Raw genomic sequence first — 14026 nt, forward strand, 5'->3', positions numbered from 1 at the left:
AAAAAAAAAAAAAAAAAAGTCACTGTCTGGTTCAGTTTTCCCTTTACTACTTTATTAAATAAAAATGTATATATTTACAGGGTATACTTATATAATATAAAGTGTTTAAATAAATCTTAACATATTTATTTCTTTTCGTATGCATGTACATTTAAGATGAACTCTCCTAACAAATTTCAAGTACACATCAGTATTAATTATAGTCACACTAAGATATAGATCAGTACTATAATCCAGTACAGTAGATCATCATAACTTGTGCATGCTAAGGCTCTGTGTCTTTTAATTCTCCTTCCCCAATTCCTGCCGTCAACCCCCAGGGCCCTAACAACCATCATTCTGCTTCGTTCCCTGATATCTGATTTAATTTTAAACTCTCCCAAGGCTAAATCAGAATGTGGAATTAATTATCTACTCACTTTACAGGTGATCCTTACATAACAAGGTTAAGCCTGGCAGGGCATAAGTTGTGCCTACTTAGTGAGTCGGCAGAGGGGCCATACTGTGCCAATCTGTTCTTTTCAGGCAAGTGAACATTTTTATTTAAATGCCTGAAAAATTGTGACAGTTAAGCAGACAAATATAAGGCTTCTGTACAGTACAGGAAAGAAAATCTACACACTGGGGCTGGTGAGATATGTCAGTGGTTAAGACCCTTACTGTGAGATCATGAGGACCAGAGTTCACATCCCAGCATCTACCTAATAATGTGCTTATCCTGCAAAGACCTGACCTCTGATTTCAGCTTCAAAATATCCAAAGCCCCCATCTGGCTTCCTCTGAGTACACACACCTGCAGACATATGCACCTTTACCCTTGGGGACAGTCAGTTCTCTATTTATGTCCTATGGGTTCTGGTGATCAAACTCAGGTGATCAGGCTTGGCAGCAAGCACTGTTCCCTTCTAAGCTATCTCATTGGCCCCTTCTTTTCAGACTTTAGTAATAATATTGATCTTTCTGTGTACATGTATGTATGTATAAATGAGTGAACACACATACATAGAGTAAGGCCATGTTTTGTTAGTAATATATCACTACATATAACATCTTCATTTCAGAGGCATAGGACAAGTATTGATGTTTAACAGATGATACATTCTTGGAGAAAGTTCTAGCAATGATTTGATGCAGCCATCAAAATGTAACAGGAGTGGCACAGAACCTATATGCGGTTATGCATAGCAAAGTGAGCTATTTAAAAAACAGTAGAAATGTCTTTGCTTTCAACTCAGATTAAGCCTCTCCATTATGATCTTGAAATACAATCTGAAAGGATATTGCATGGGAAGTGACATCTATTTTATGCTCCTTATATGTTATTGCTTCTGATGGAATTGTAGATTTTATACCACTTATTTAAAAAAAATTAAAATATGTATTGTGTGAGAGAGAGAGATTGAGTGTGTGTGTGAGAGAGTGTGTGAATGAGAGAAAGAGCAAGAGCAAGAGAGAGAGAGAGAAAGAGAAAGAGAGAGAGATTGAATGCCATATGCACATTGAGTGCTAACGGCAGCCAGTAAGCAGCTTTGGCTTCCATGGAGCTGAAGCTACAGGCAGTTGTGAGTTACTTTATGTGGTGATTTGAACTCATGACCACTGGAATGGTCATGTGCTCTTAAACTGTTGACTTGTCTCCAGTTTCTTTAACTCCTACTTCTTTCATCATTGACAACAATGTATATAATGGCCACATGGAAAACTGGAAAGCATACTGAATTGGAAGAACAAGTAAAGCTAAGCTAAGGGCCAGGATGTGATAGGGTGCTTGCCTTGCCTGCACATGACCTTGAGTTTCACTGCTAACATCACACACACACACACAAAAAACAAAAACAAAAAAAAAAAAACCACACACACACAAAACTAACCAATCAACTAACCAACCAACCAGACCAAAAAACAACCAATCAACCAGCCAACCAGCCACCCAACCAAACAACCAACCGAATAAACAAACAAATGAAAAAAACAACCAACCAACCAACCAACCAGCCAGCCAGCCAGCCAGCCAACTAACCAAATGACTAACCAATCACTACCAAGTAATCAACTAATCAACAGTCATCCAAGTAAGCAAGTCACCAACAAATTTAAGTCAAGATCCTGTCCCTTATCAATTCTGAAATTTTGAGACATATCAATTTATATATCTTTGGATAAGTTTTCACTGATAAAGCAGAATCACAATATGATCTATGGGAAATAAATGGAAATGTTTTGAAAGCTAATAAGTGTTAATATTTGAGGGTAGTCTTTAGATTTGTGAGCAGTGCCATCTTTCTCCCTGTAGAAGTCCATTTTTCTTGTAATTCCTTAATCCATTGTGATTTCACATCTCTCTCCATGGTTTGGTCCTATGGATGAACAGAACTGGAGATTCTCTTACTCCTCACACAGCCCTTAGTATGTGACTTTGGCAGTTCTGCTCTGTGCTTTGTTGCCTGTTACAGTAAGCCTTCCAAAGAGATTGTGCTGTTCAAGTTGGGCAGCCCGAAGGACTGTCTCTTGTGGATTTGTGTTGCCTTTCCTTATTTCTACATGAGCAAGACCATCCAGTTCACCCTGACAGGTTTCAAGAGCTTTGAGTATGAATAACTTAACTTTCAAAAGACTTCTGGACCATCTGCCTACGAGAAATGCCCCATCCTTTCTAAGGAATTTATCAGACATCCATAGATGTGGAAGTAGAATGTTCACTCTGATAGCAATGTGTAAGAGGAACCAGTTGGAAAAAAAGTGGAGGTAATTGCAGTTAACCTTTTGAGAGAGATGAATGCTAGGAAACGGTGTGGCATGGAGAGAAAGGTGCTAATGAAGTCGCTGTAGCTAGAAAGGGAAGCAAGAAAGCTATGGCAATTCAGCTTTCTGGTCTGGACAATGGCTGAAAGCCAGAAGGAACACCACTATATTTTATGTAAAATAAAAACAAAGTAGAATTACGTGTGCAGGCTGACTGCAATTCTTCAATAGCTTGTGTTCTACATAACAAAGCTACAAAGCATCAAGCGAAATGTTAGTCTTTTCTTACCAGGAATAGCAAGAACACTTTGTTTCCCCTTTCCGTGTGGTTTTAATCTTAATGCTTTTGTGCATAAGGTATTAACTGAAAGTTTCCTCTCTTAAAAGAAACATTTTGTGGATTTGCTGTATTCTCCTGGAAGGAGCCCTTGATTTATAAGCAGCATTACTGTAGGGATTAGAGGTGCTATGGGATCGCTGCTGCTGTTGTTATTCTTGAAAGTGGCTCTTTATCTATCTTCTATATGACACCTTGGCAACATATCCCATAAGCTTGTATCTTTGTTTGAGAATGTCTTTGATAAGTTATTACCTACAAGGAAGAAAGCGTTAGTCACAAGATAAGCCATTGATCTTGGCTAATTCCACACCAAGATGACCATAATAGTGTCAATTATTAACATAGATGGCTGAGAGGAAAGAAGGGCCCAAGTGTGAAGACAGTGGCAGCTGTACTGTTCAGCTTGTGGGGACTCGATAATAAACAGAATTATGGAGCATGGCATTTTCATGACCCGCATTTCACAGAATAGTACTTTTTCTCTCATAAATTTTAAAGATATAACCTGCCATTCTTGTACAGTAGATACATTTTTTTAGACCATTTTGAAGAAGGCATGGCTAGTTAGGGAACCACAATGTTCTGTCTGGGTCACTAGTAAACTCTGGGAAATAAAGACATTCTCAATTATCACCTCACTTGTCTAATAAAATGAAAACCAACCAACTGGAAATCTATTTTCAAATATAGCTCAACAAAATGCACAGATTCTGTGTTATGGTAAAATTTTATTGTTTTGAACTTTTGTCCTGGAACCAGTGGATGATTGCCGTTGAATTTAACATGAGATCATTATCCCAGCTCCATCAGGATAGAAGGTTGTTTATATAATAGATCAATATGGATTTAAATGAATTCTTTATATTATTAGGATCATTTTCTCTGTTGCTGTTCCTATTTTTAAATATTTGTGGTGTGACCATAACATAGGGATTCCATCTTTTAATACATTTCCCATACAGATGAGACACTTCCAATATCTTATGAAGACAAGTGTGTGGGTTCACAAAAGGGCCGCAGTGGCTTAGATGGAATGTTTCTGCTTACATTTTCCCTTCCCCACCTAATTCACTTGTAAAACTAGTGTGGCCCACTCAGGAAGAGAACCATCCCTTCAGACATATGTCTGAAATGGTAATAATTCTTTTTCCCCCTCTTTTGGCAAAAAGAATCTACAGGTTCATGGATATGCCATCATTGATTCTTGTCCATTGCTTTGGGAGCTGGATAAAAAGTAGCTGGGGTATCGAAGCCTCTATTTCTCTGGCATCCTTTCCAGCGTTGCTTAAGATGGAGCTAAGCTTCTCACATGAAAGGTGAGATGTGGGGGCTCTGCCACTGAGCTGCCCAACCCCAATGAAGAATAGATTTCAGGTCACGCATGGTTCATTATGTTGATCTTTTTTGTTTGTTTGTTTCAGAGACCAACACTACTGTGAGTTTTGTGACAAGGAGCTGGTATAACAAAAATATTGAGGGCAGTCACTTCTTCAGTTTCATTTCTCTCCGCAGGAAACAAAGGCTCTCTTTTTGTGTCAGGGACCCATTAGTCTCCCAGGTACCAACCACCAGGATTTGAAACCTTGGGCCTACTTTTGGATCTCCCATTGCCTCCCAGCCATCCCTCAGTAATTTCTCTCCGCTTATCTCCATCTCTGGGTTGACTCCCGGGCTAAGTCTCTTATCGTTTCACACCTGCATCGCAGCTATGGCTTCTGAGCTGGCCAGGTTTGCCTTTGATCCCTTATCTTTTCAATTAATCCTGAAGACTGCTGCCAGATTAGTCTCTCTGAAATTGGCCTTTATATCATTCCCTTGGTAGGAACTATGGTTCTTCCAAGTTACCATTCCTTTCAATCTAACTCCTACCCCCATTCTGACATCCAAGGCCCTCTGTCTACCGTATCTGTTTGAACCTTTCTCTTATTTCTCTGATCTAGTCAAATGTGTTTTTTTTTTCTATCTCTTTCCCACAGTAATTCTAGGATTTGCGTTCATGACCATCTCTTGTGTTTAGAAGAGCCTCCATGCCTGTCCAGATTTTATTCTTCCAATCATCAGGCTTTTCCTATGTCCCTACTCTTGAAGTGAGAAGTCTTAAACTAACAGAGTGGGAAAACTGGCAAATAGGTCAATTCTACTATCTACTATCTACTACCATTGGTTCAGCTAAATCCAGGGAAGATGGGGGTGGGGGAAGCCATACATAGATTAAAACTTAGAGGCAGGGAGATAAGTTAATACAGCTTATAGCCAAATTAGGGAACCCAGAACAGCTGTCTACAATACAACTTAGAGTTTGGATCTTCTGTTGATTTCAATAAATAATACCAGAAGACTGCTTCGTGTCTCATGCTGGAGATACAGCACTAACCAGCAGGCATGGTTATAGCCTTTTTGAAACAATTCAAAAACGGTAGTGAGACAAGTTCTTATGAACTGTTCAGGGAAGAGAAGTGCATGGTAGGAGGTAGCCTTCACCCCAACTCTTTAAAGTATAGCTCTGGAATTCAAACTACATATCATGTCTATTTAGTTCTTTCTCCTAAAGCATAAGACAGAAATCTTCTCTCCCTTCTCATGTAATCCTCTACGGTGGTGCTTATCCCAGTCACTGCCTCATTAGGCAAACTGTTGGAGAAACTAGAAACCTGGAGATAATTCATGATATTCTGTCCTTCCCTTTCTTCTCTTCCCCATTCCTCCTTCTCTTCTTCCTCTTCCTCTTCTTCTTGTTCCTTCTCTTCTTCCTTCTCCTCTTCTTCTTCCTCCTTCTTTTCTTCTCTTGAAAAGGGCCTCACTATGTGGCCTTGGCTATCTTGGAACTCACTATGTAGACCAGACTGGCCTCAAACTCACAGAGATCTGCCTTCTGGGTGCTGGTAGTAAAGGCATATACCACCATGCCTGGTTTCTTTGTTCTTCATTGATACTTCTGGAAACTTCATCCTCTAGGTGTTTCTCAAATCCATCTTTCTTTTTTGATCTTCAGCATCTATTCTGATAAAGGTTTCCTTTCTCCAGTCTGACTTCTTCAATAATGCAGATCTGATCAGATCTCTTCCCTCCTCCTCCTCCTCCTCCTCCTCCTCCTCCTCCTCCTCCTCTTCCGCTTCCTCCTCCTCCTCTTCCTCCTCCTCCTCGTCTTCCTTCTTTTTCTTCTTTTTTTTCCAAGACAGGGTTTCTCTGTGTATCCCCGGCTGTCCTGGAATTCACTCTGTAGACCAGGCTGTCCTCAAACTCAGAAATCCGCCTGCCTCTGCCTTCCAAGTGCTGGGATTAAAGGTATGCACCACCACTGCCGGGCCTTCCTCCTCCTCCTCCTCCTCCTCCTCTTTCTCCTCCTCCCTCCTCCTCCTCTTCTCCTCTTTCCTCTTCCTCTTCCTCTCCTTCTCCTTCTTCTCCTTCTTCTCCTCCTTCTCCTCCTTCTTCTCCTTCTCCTCCTCCTCCTCCTCCTCCTCCTTCTTCTTCTTCTTCTGGCTTATTTATTTTATGTATATGAGTACACTGTAGCTGTCTTCAGACACACCAGAAGAGGGCATTAGATCCCATTAGAGATGGTTGTGAGCCACCATGTGGTTGCTGAGAATTGAATTCAGCACCTCTGGAAGAACAGTCAGTGCTTTTAACCGCTGAGCCATCTCTCCAGCCCAGATCCCTTCCTTCTTAATACCTTCCTGTGGGATACCATCTTGCAATAAGCCTGATATTATCCTTCATGTGCCCCAGATGTACTTTCATAGAGTCTGGCCCTAACATGACTTATAAGATTGTCTTGATACTTATCTCTTCCTCAGGAATATCACTTCAGCCTGTTGTAGAAAAATTTAAACTCTACCGGGGGTTTCTACCCTATCTTGAACATTCAGTTCCTGGATAAAAGACATGCACAGCATTTATATTTACAATACGCCTTAAATAACACAAGAGCTGGGCAGATATTTACCACCTATGCTATTAAAATCTACTTTTCTATAGATAACTCTAAGTTATTACACACTATTTTTTATTTGGGGTGCTCTTAACTCCACTTCACTAGTCTTCAGGGCTATGTTTTCATGACTCACCTAACCCATGGTGGCTTGTAGCTGCTTGTATTCTTATGTTAATTTATGCCCCCCAAACTGTTCCCATGAGTGTCTGCACATAAGACACTATGGTACCCTGCACCCAGTTCGTTCTGATTGGTAAATAAAGATGCTGACAGCCAATGGCTGGGCAGGACAGACAGAGGCAGGACTTTTAGGATTCCTGGACTAGGGACAGAGAGAGAGGAGAGGAGGAAGGGGTTCCACAATGCCTGGGAGAAGGAAAGGAAAGATGCCTCACCTAAGAAGGTGCAGGGCACAGAGCATAACCACCATGTAGGAGCTGGGGAAGAGTGGTTCCAAGAGGGCTGCCCGACTGAGTCCAGGGCAGTGAAGATGGAATATAGATTTTAGTGACTTGGGAATATTGGAGGGAGGGAGGTTAGCCACTTGGAGGTTAGGAACCTCCAAGTGAGCCCAACCATTGACATGCACAACCATTGAGCTGTTTTAGGCATACCAAAATACAAAGGCTGAGTGTGTCTGTCTTTCATTTGGGAACCCAGAACACTGGGGAGGGTAGTGAGGAACTCCACCACTGCCAGTATCAATTTGAGTTCATAACTGGGTACATCTACAGCGCCCTCTTTTTCCCCTTTCCCCTTCTTTTCCCTTGTTGTGGTTCTCCTCTGACTGTCAGCCACCAAATCCTAAACCCCACCTGTGTCTCTTCTGCCAGCTATTGGCTTTTGACATCTTTATTACCAATCAGAAGTGACTTGGGGGCAGGGTCACATAGCATCACATGCAGACTCCAGGTCTTGGACCCTAGCTCCCCCCCGCCCCCCCGACTTAGCATTCCAATAGACTGCAAGACTTAACCTCAACACAGCCGGTGGTTTGTTCTCTGTTTCTTGATAGTATAGGTTTTCTTCACCCTCCTAGCAAGCTGTGGCAAAATGTAGTCTGTGCTATCAGGCACTTGCTTTTCTACCCTTTGTCTACATGACTTCTACCTACCCTGGCAATGGAGGCAAGTTTCTCACACATGGTCTTCTCATCTGGGGAGAAGTGATGGTTCCCTCATAGGCATGAGGGATCAGATCACCAACTGCCAGAGAACCCCAGCAGAGAAAGGGCCGGCAGGCTCAGATTTTAATAGGACTCCCTTCCCTTTCTTCAATCCACTTATTCCTCTCTGGCAATATTACAACTTCCATTCCTTTGTGTGAAGATTCACAGTCACATCTCTGTCCTGTGTGTGTGTTTCCAGCAAGCCTGATGCTTCTCTCTGACCAGTGACCATTTCCCGCAGATAAGGAGGTAAAGAATGAGGGGAGTGAAATGGGCAGATTTTGGGGTTCTGACAGACTAGAGTTCTCTCAAACACATCTCCATCTTGACTTTTTTTTCCCAAGCTGCTAAACCTCGGGAAAGTCAATAGTCTGGTAGTTTTGCTTTCTCATGACAAAGAAAGGATAATGCTAGCAGCTAACCCATGAGGATGAGGTAGGATGGGGACAGCATTGACTTCTCTCATCACAGTGGTATCGAGTCTCTTCGCTCTCTCCATTCTCTCCTGCTTTTCCACCTCACATCCCATCTATCTGGAAACACATCGCTCCACTCATAGTTTGCCTTCTCAAAATGGTTACCCGGTTGGCTTTTCCAAAGAATCAGCTCTGCTTTAAAAGGTTTATTTGACTTCCAATTTCCTAACGTGCACATTCGCCTTACCTTTCTGGTGGAACTGTCATTTATTCGCTATCACAGTCCTGCAGATGACCTGGCCTAGGAACCTCTCTTGCGTAGCCTTTTTAAAATAAATGATTCATGTTAGTCCCCATCCATAAAGTCTATGCTCCTGTTTTAGCTTCTCTTCTTGCAAATATTATGTAGAGGGAGCATTTCCTCTGAAGACCACTTCCTCTTCATGTTTATACTGGGGGAAGCAGAAAAAAACAAAAACAAAAACAAAACCCTTTTTTCTTTTTTATAAGGATTCACTGGATGGTGATTAGCATTTGCTTTCAGGAAATGAACATCAGTAGTTCAATAGACAAAGTCTCCAGACAAAGTCTCTGGCCTCTAGAGCTCCCATCCAAGTCTACCTCCATCCCAGCATGTTGGCATCTTTGGGGCATGGGGGATAGAAACAGTATAATTTTTGTTGTGTGAGCTCATGCTTTCTTTAACTATTTTAGTGGAAGGAATAATGTCACTGGTACTAAAGCTACTTTATTTTTAGCCCTTTTGATTCTATAATATTACCCTCTAGGTTTTCTTGTATTCTTTTAGTCTGGCCAAACTTCCTGGTCTTTTGTTACTTCCTTCCCATTCTATATCCAGGGTCTGAAACTCAATAGGCTCATGAGTGTCAATAGGAGAACATGCTGCTCTCCCAGGCTTGCCTTAACTCGGCTCAGAACCGTGCCCTGCCCTTTTCTCCTCCCTGACTCATCAAGGGTATTGTCTCTTCTAAAAACAATAAGCAGAAACAAGCTATGAAGAGTCTGGATGAAGTCACGGATAGACATTTTTAAGTGGTCCTGGGGTAAGCACTGTAGCCCGGAAGTGATACATATAGGCAGGTCATGCTTCAGGCAGGAATTGTATATTCCGCTTGGGTTTTACATAGATTCTTATACCCTGCAGATTAATATTAGCTAATTAGAAAATAGAGACAATAATAAAGACATGCTTGACTCTTCTTTCATTTTCTATTTAGCAACTCATCATCTCTGTAATTCATATTTTACACAATTAGATTCACTAATGAGCATTTGGAATTAAAACTGATGTTTTAAATAATCCCTTGTCTACTTGGACAAATAGGAATGTATAATTTTCCTTGGCTAGTTGAAATTTCATGTGTAACGTTGAGATATTTGAAATCTATTACTGGCTGTTACAAATGAGGCCGTCATTACACACAGATTGATTTCTTAACTACTAGTAAAGGTGGGAGGCGCGGGGGAGCTAGGTTTTGAGTTATCATCAGATGACTGTAACCCGATCCCTAGCCCTCATATGTCTACAATGCCAAAAGTTTCCGAGTGAAATACAACTCACTGTGAATTCTGATTACATTTCTATTCCCTTCCAAAAATACAGGAAGGAAATTAAGTTACATTTGATTACATTATAGGAATCCATTTGGTGTCTGGGCGGTCACTGCCACGTCAGAAGTCAAATGTTCATATCGTACAGGAGTGTGTTCTGTGCTGCTGGCCTCTGGCCCTTTTGCTCCAGCTGAGAAGTTTGTAAGTATCAGGAGACAGTTAAAAGAACCCAAATGTACCTATGTCATTTCCTTAGGAACAAACCAGTTTTTGTTTATGGGGAACAAGTGGAGAATTAGAACGCTTGAAACCTGAGACCAATCTGTCTCGTCCTCACAGAAACATGACCGGTTGCAATAGATCAAGTTCTTAAACTTCCTCCAAGAAGCCAAGTGTAGGTGGGTAGAGCAGAGACTACAAATGGTGGGTTTTGCTGCTTCTCAACCTTTTTGGGTGTGTCGATCATTTGGGAGGGTAATAGAACACCGAACACTTTAGTTCCTCAAGCATATTTTATATACAGATCCTCTAGTGTATTGCTAAAATAAAGATTCTTATTCTAGCACTCAGCTGGGCCCCAAGGTTCTGTGATGTTAAGGTGGTGCTGACGTGACTGTTCCAGCCATCACATTTGAGTATCTGGGCAGTATGGCATGCGGCCTTTTAACTTTACTTGCCCAAGGTAGTCAGTAGAGTTAACAGGCAGAGAGGTGAACTGTTTTCAATTAAACACAAGGCAATGCTTTATTTTTATATTGTACCAATATTATTAGCCTCAAATTGGACTGCAAAGTATGGATGTTGGTTTTTTTTTGTTGTTGTTTTTTTTCAGGCTTGCAAAGAATTCAGAAAGGTTTTCATATCACCTGAGGGAATACATACCACCAGAAGAGCATGCAATTTTCCAAGCTTTTGCTTTAAGAAGCACTTATGTTGGCATTCTGTCTAAACTCCATCCCCACAGATACCTGGCAGCAGCCAGGTATGCTCCTCCTGACAGTTATCTGGCAATGGCCAGTTAGGCCTGGCCCTACAAAAGGGACTGCTTGCCCCCTCCTCTCTCTCTTACTCCTGCTTCTCTCCCTTGCCTCTTACCCCTTTGTTCCTCATTCCCTTTCCACCTCTACCCACGTGGTCATGGCCGGCCCCTACTTCCCTATTCTCTCCCTCTCTCTGTCTTTCTCTGCCTCTGCTACCTTCTTAACTCCCCTCCCCATGCCTTAAATAAACTCTATTCTATACTATACTGGTGTGTGTCTGGTCCCTCAGGGGGAAGGGATGCCTCGGCATGGGCCCACCAAGGCACCCCCTTTCCCTACACTTCACCAGAACATATTCTTATAGCTCTTTCTCTTTTTATGATCACAACAACTTACATATACAAGAAAGCTGTTAGAAAACATCAATGCGTGGAACGCCTCTTCAAGGCTGTGGTTTGAGTAGGGGAATGTCAGTCATGGGCTCTTGTGTTTTAACACTGGGTCCTTAGGGGATGGCACTGTTTGGGAAGGTTGTGGAACCTTTAGTGGGCAGAGTTTTGCTGGGAGAAATGGGTTTCTGAGGGTGGGGCTTGGGGTTTTATACCTTGGCTCTGCTTCCTGTTTTTTTTCTCTTTGTTTCCCATTACGAATGCCATGTGACCAGATGCCTCCCATTCATGTCACCAGGCCCTCCCTGACATGATGGCCTGTACCTGGATTCCCTCAAACTGTAAGCCAAAATAAATGCAAGGCCCCACCCCAACCCTGTGTTACTTCTTGACAGGTATTCATCACCGCAACACTCAGAGATTATGCCTTGTAGTGTCCTGGGGTGTAGCTAGGTGCCAGGACTCTCTGGATGATAATTTATCACCAACATTGAAAAGCCTCTCTGGTGGGGTGACACATGCAATACAATATCCAGAGGATTACCTCTTAGAGGGTAATATAAAACACAAAGAAAACTTCTCTCTCTTTCTCCCCCACACCCTGTCTCTCTCTCTGTGTGTGTGTTTTAGGGTTGGGAAAATGTGGTTAATTGAAGAGAGTAGAATAATAGAACCACCATATATTAACAGGGCCAAGTGATAATCTAAGTGTTGTCGCAGGTCCAGGAAGAGGCTGTGACTCGGTATTGAGACTTCCTAGTATTAGCGCTGCAGAGAAGATGGAATCTCATCCCTGCCCCCTGCTCTTTTTGATAAGGAATGAGACAACCACAAGTCCTACTGTAAGGTTTTCATTTTGGAGCTAATAGAAACATGAGAAAGACAATTTACCACGTTAAGCACAAGATAACAACACAACTTGAATAGAGTTTGCTGTTCCCCAAACCTCCAAACCAGGGCAGGGGGCACCTTCCATTGACGCAGCATGGTCCGTGGAGTTGGTGGTTAAGATGTGCTTATGAATCGTTTGTGAACAGATCCTATTTGTTGCACCAAAGCAGCACAAACAATCAATGACAAAGAGAAGCACACCAGCATACACAGCAAAGGGACCTTGCGACTATTTGTCACATAACCCAGCTGACACCAAGTGCTGTGCGCCAGGGGCTGAAAACCTGTCTAGACACTTCGTTTCAGATATGATGTCATCCCAGAAAAATTAACCCTTGACTCTTTTCACAGGGAACATGCACTTATGTATTTATAAGGTTTCAGAGAGAAATTCCTTTGTGAGCTAGAAACCGGGAGACACCTGGTGAACAGTAAATATCTAGCAGGTCAGAAACTAAATCTGCACACCTTTATCAGAGAGTCACTGCCCAGGTGAAGCGAAGAAAAGGCTCATGGTTTGCTCTTTCTCAAAGCGTTCCCTGCTGTCTGTGATCTTTCAGCCAATAGGGGATTTCGGTTACAAACTCTTATCCTAGTATCTACTGACTGCTTTGCAGCTGTTTAAAGTTCCTATTGGGCAGTGTCAGTATCTCGCTTTCCATTTAGCCCATCCCCCTATAGCCCCACTGGAGGCAGTTGGCTTCCCTCTGCTTGCTTCCTTCCTTCAGGTAGGTAAAGCTAGCACAATGAAAGTGGAAAGACACTGTCCTGTCATTAAGGAGGGGCTGGAAATGCAACAGCCCATCCCCAGCCACAAAGGGCCCCTTGTGCACTTGTTTATCTATAGGCTGCTGAAAACCTAGGAGGTCACTTTGTTTGACTAGAATAGAACGTTTGAAATGACCTCAAGCCCAGATTTTCTTTCATTAAAAAGAAAAGATCAAAGAATGAAGGTCTCATCTTCAGAGCTCACACCCCCTTCTCTCGTTACCGCGGTAGAAAGCATCAAGCAAACCGTATGTAATTATTAACTGATGGATTCCTTAGGGAGGATTTTTTTTTCCCGGCTAGAGTCTGCAGTACTCTCTCGCTTTATTCATGCCTTTATCTCCCTCATCAGTCAGGACCAGAAAGCCTCACTTTGTTTGACAGATGAGGACCTCCAGTGTAAGTATAATTAGAGAGTAGTTGACACACATGTATATCAGAAGTCATGCAACGTTTTAATCATTCCTACATTCTGATGAGAAGATGGTCTACTAACACAACAGTTGTAGCAGAGACTTGCCAAGTAGTGATTGAGAACAGTTACTTCCAACCCAAGTCCCCCAAACATCTAGCCGGTATGGACGTTCCCCATGTGGGGAGTTACTCATTTGTTTATGTGGGTGCTGGGAGGGGGACTCCTGATGCAAAGTGTGTTCTGAGAAAAAGAAGTCAGCACCATTGTAGTGTGTGTGTGTGTGTGTGTCTGTGTCGGGGTGTGTGTGTCTGTGTCTGTGTGGGGTCTATGAGTCTATGAGCACTGTGGGACTGTTTGTGATTATGTGTGCTGTGATGGGCAGATTGTGGTTTATGCAGTAGCTATGCATCA

General features: G+C 42.3%; 1 protein-coding gene across 1 annotated transcript in view; it reads right to left on the reverse strand.

The window, feature by feature from the left end:
* Lgr5 (leucine rich repeat containing G protein-coupled receptor 5) overlaps positions 1-14026 on the reverse strand; it is a 132776-nt gene that overhangs the window by 31277 nt on the left and 87473 nt on the right. The window lies entirely within an intron of this gene.

Source organism: Mastomys coucha, unplaced genomic scaffold (genome assembly GCF_008632895.1).
Source record: "Mastomys coucha isolate ucsf_1 unplaced genomic scaffold, UCSF_Mcou_1 pScaffold4, whole genome shotgun sequence".
Taxonomy (NCBI): domain Eukaryota; kingdom Metazoa; phylum Chordata; class Mammalia; order Rodentia; family Muridae; genus Mastomys; species Mastomys coucha.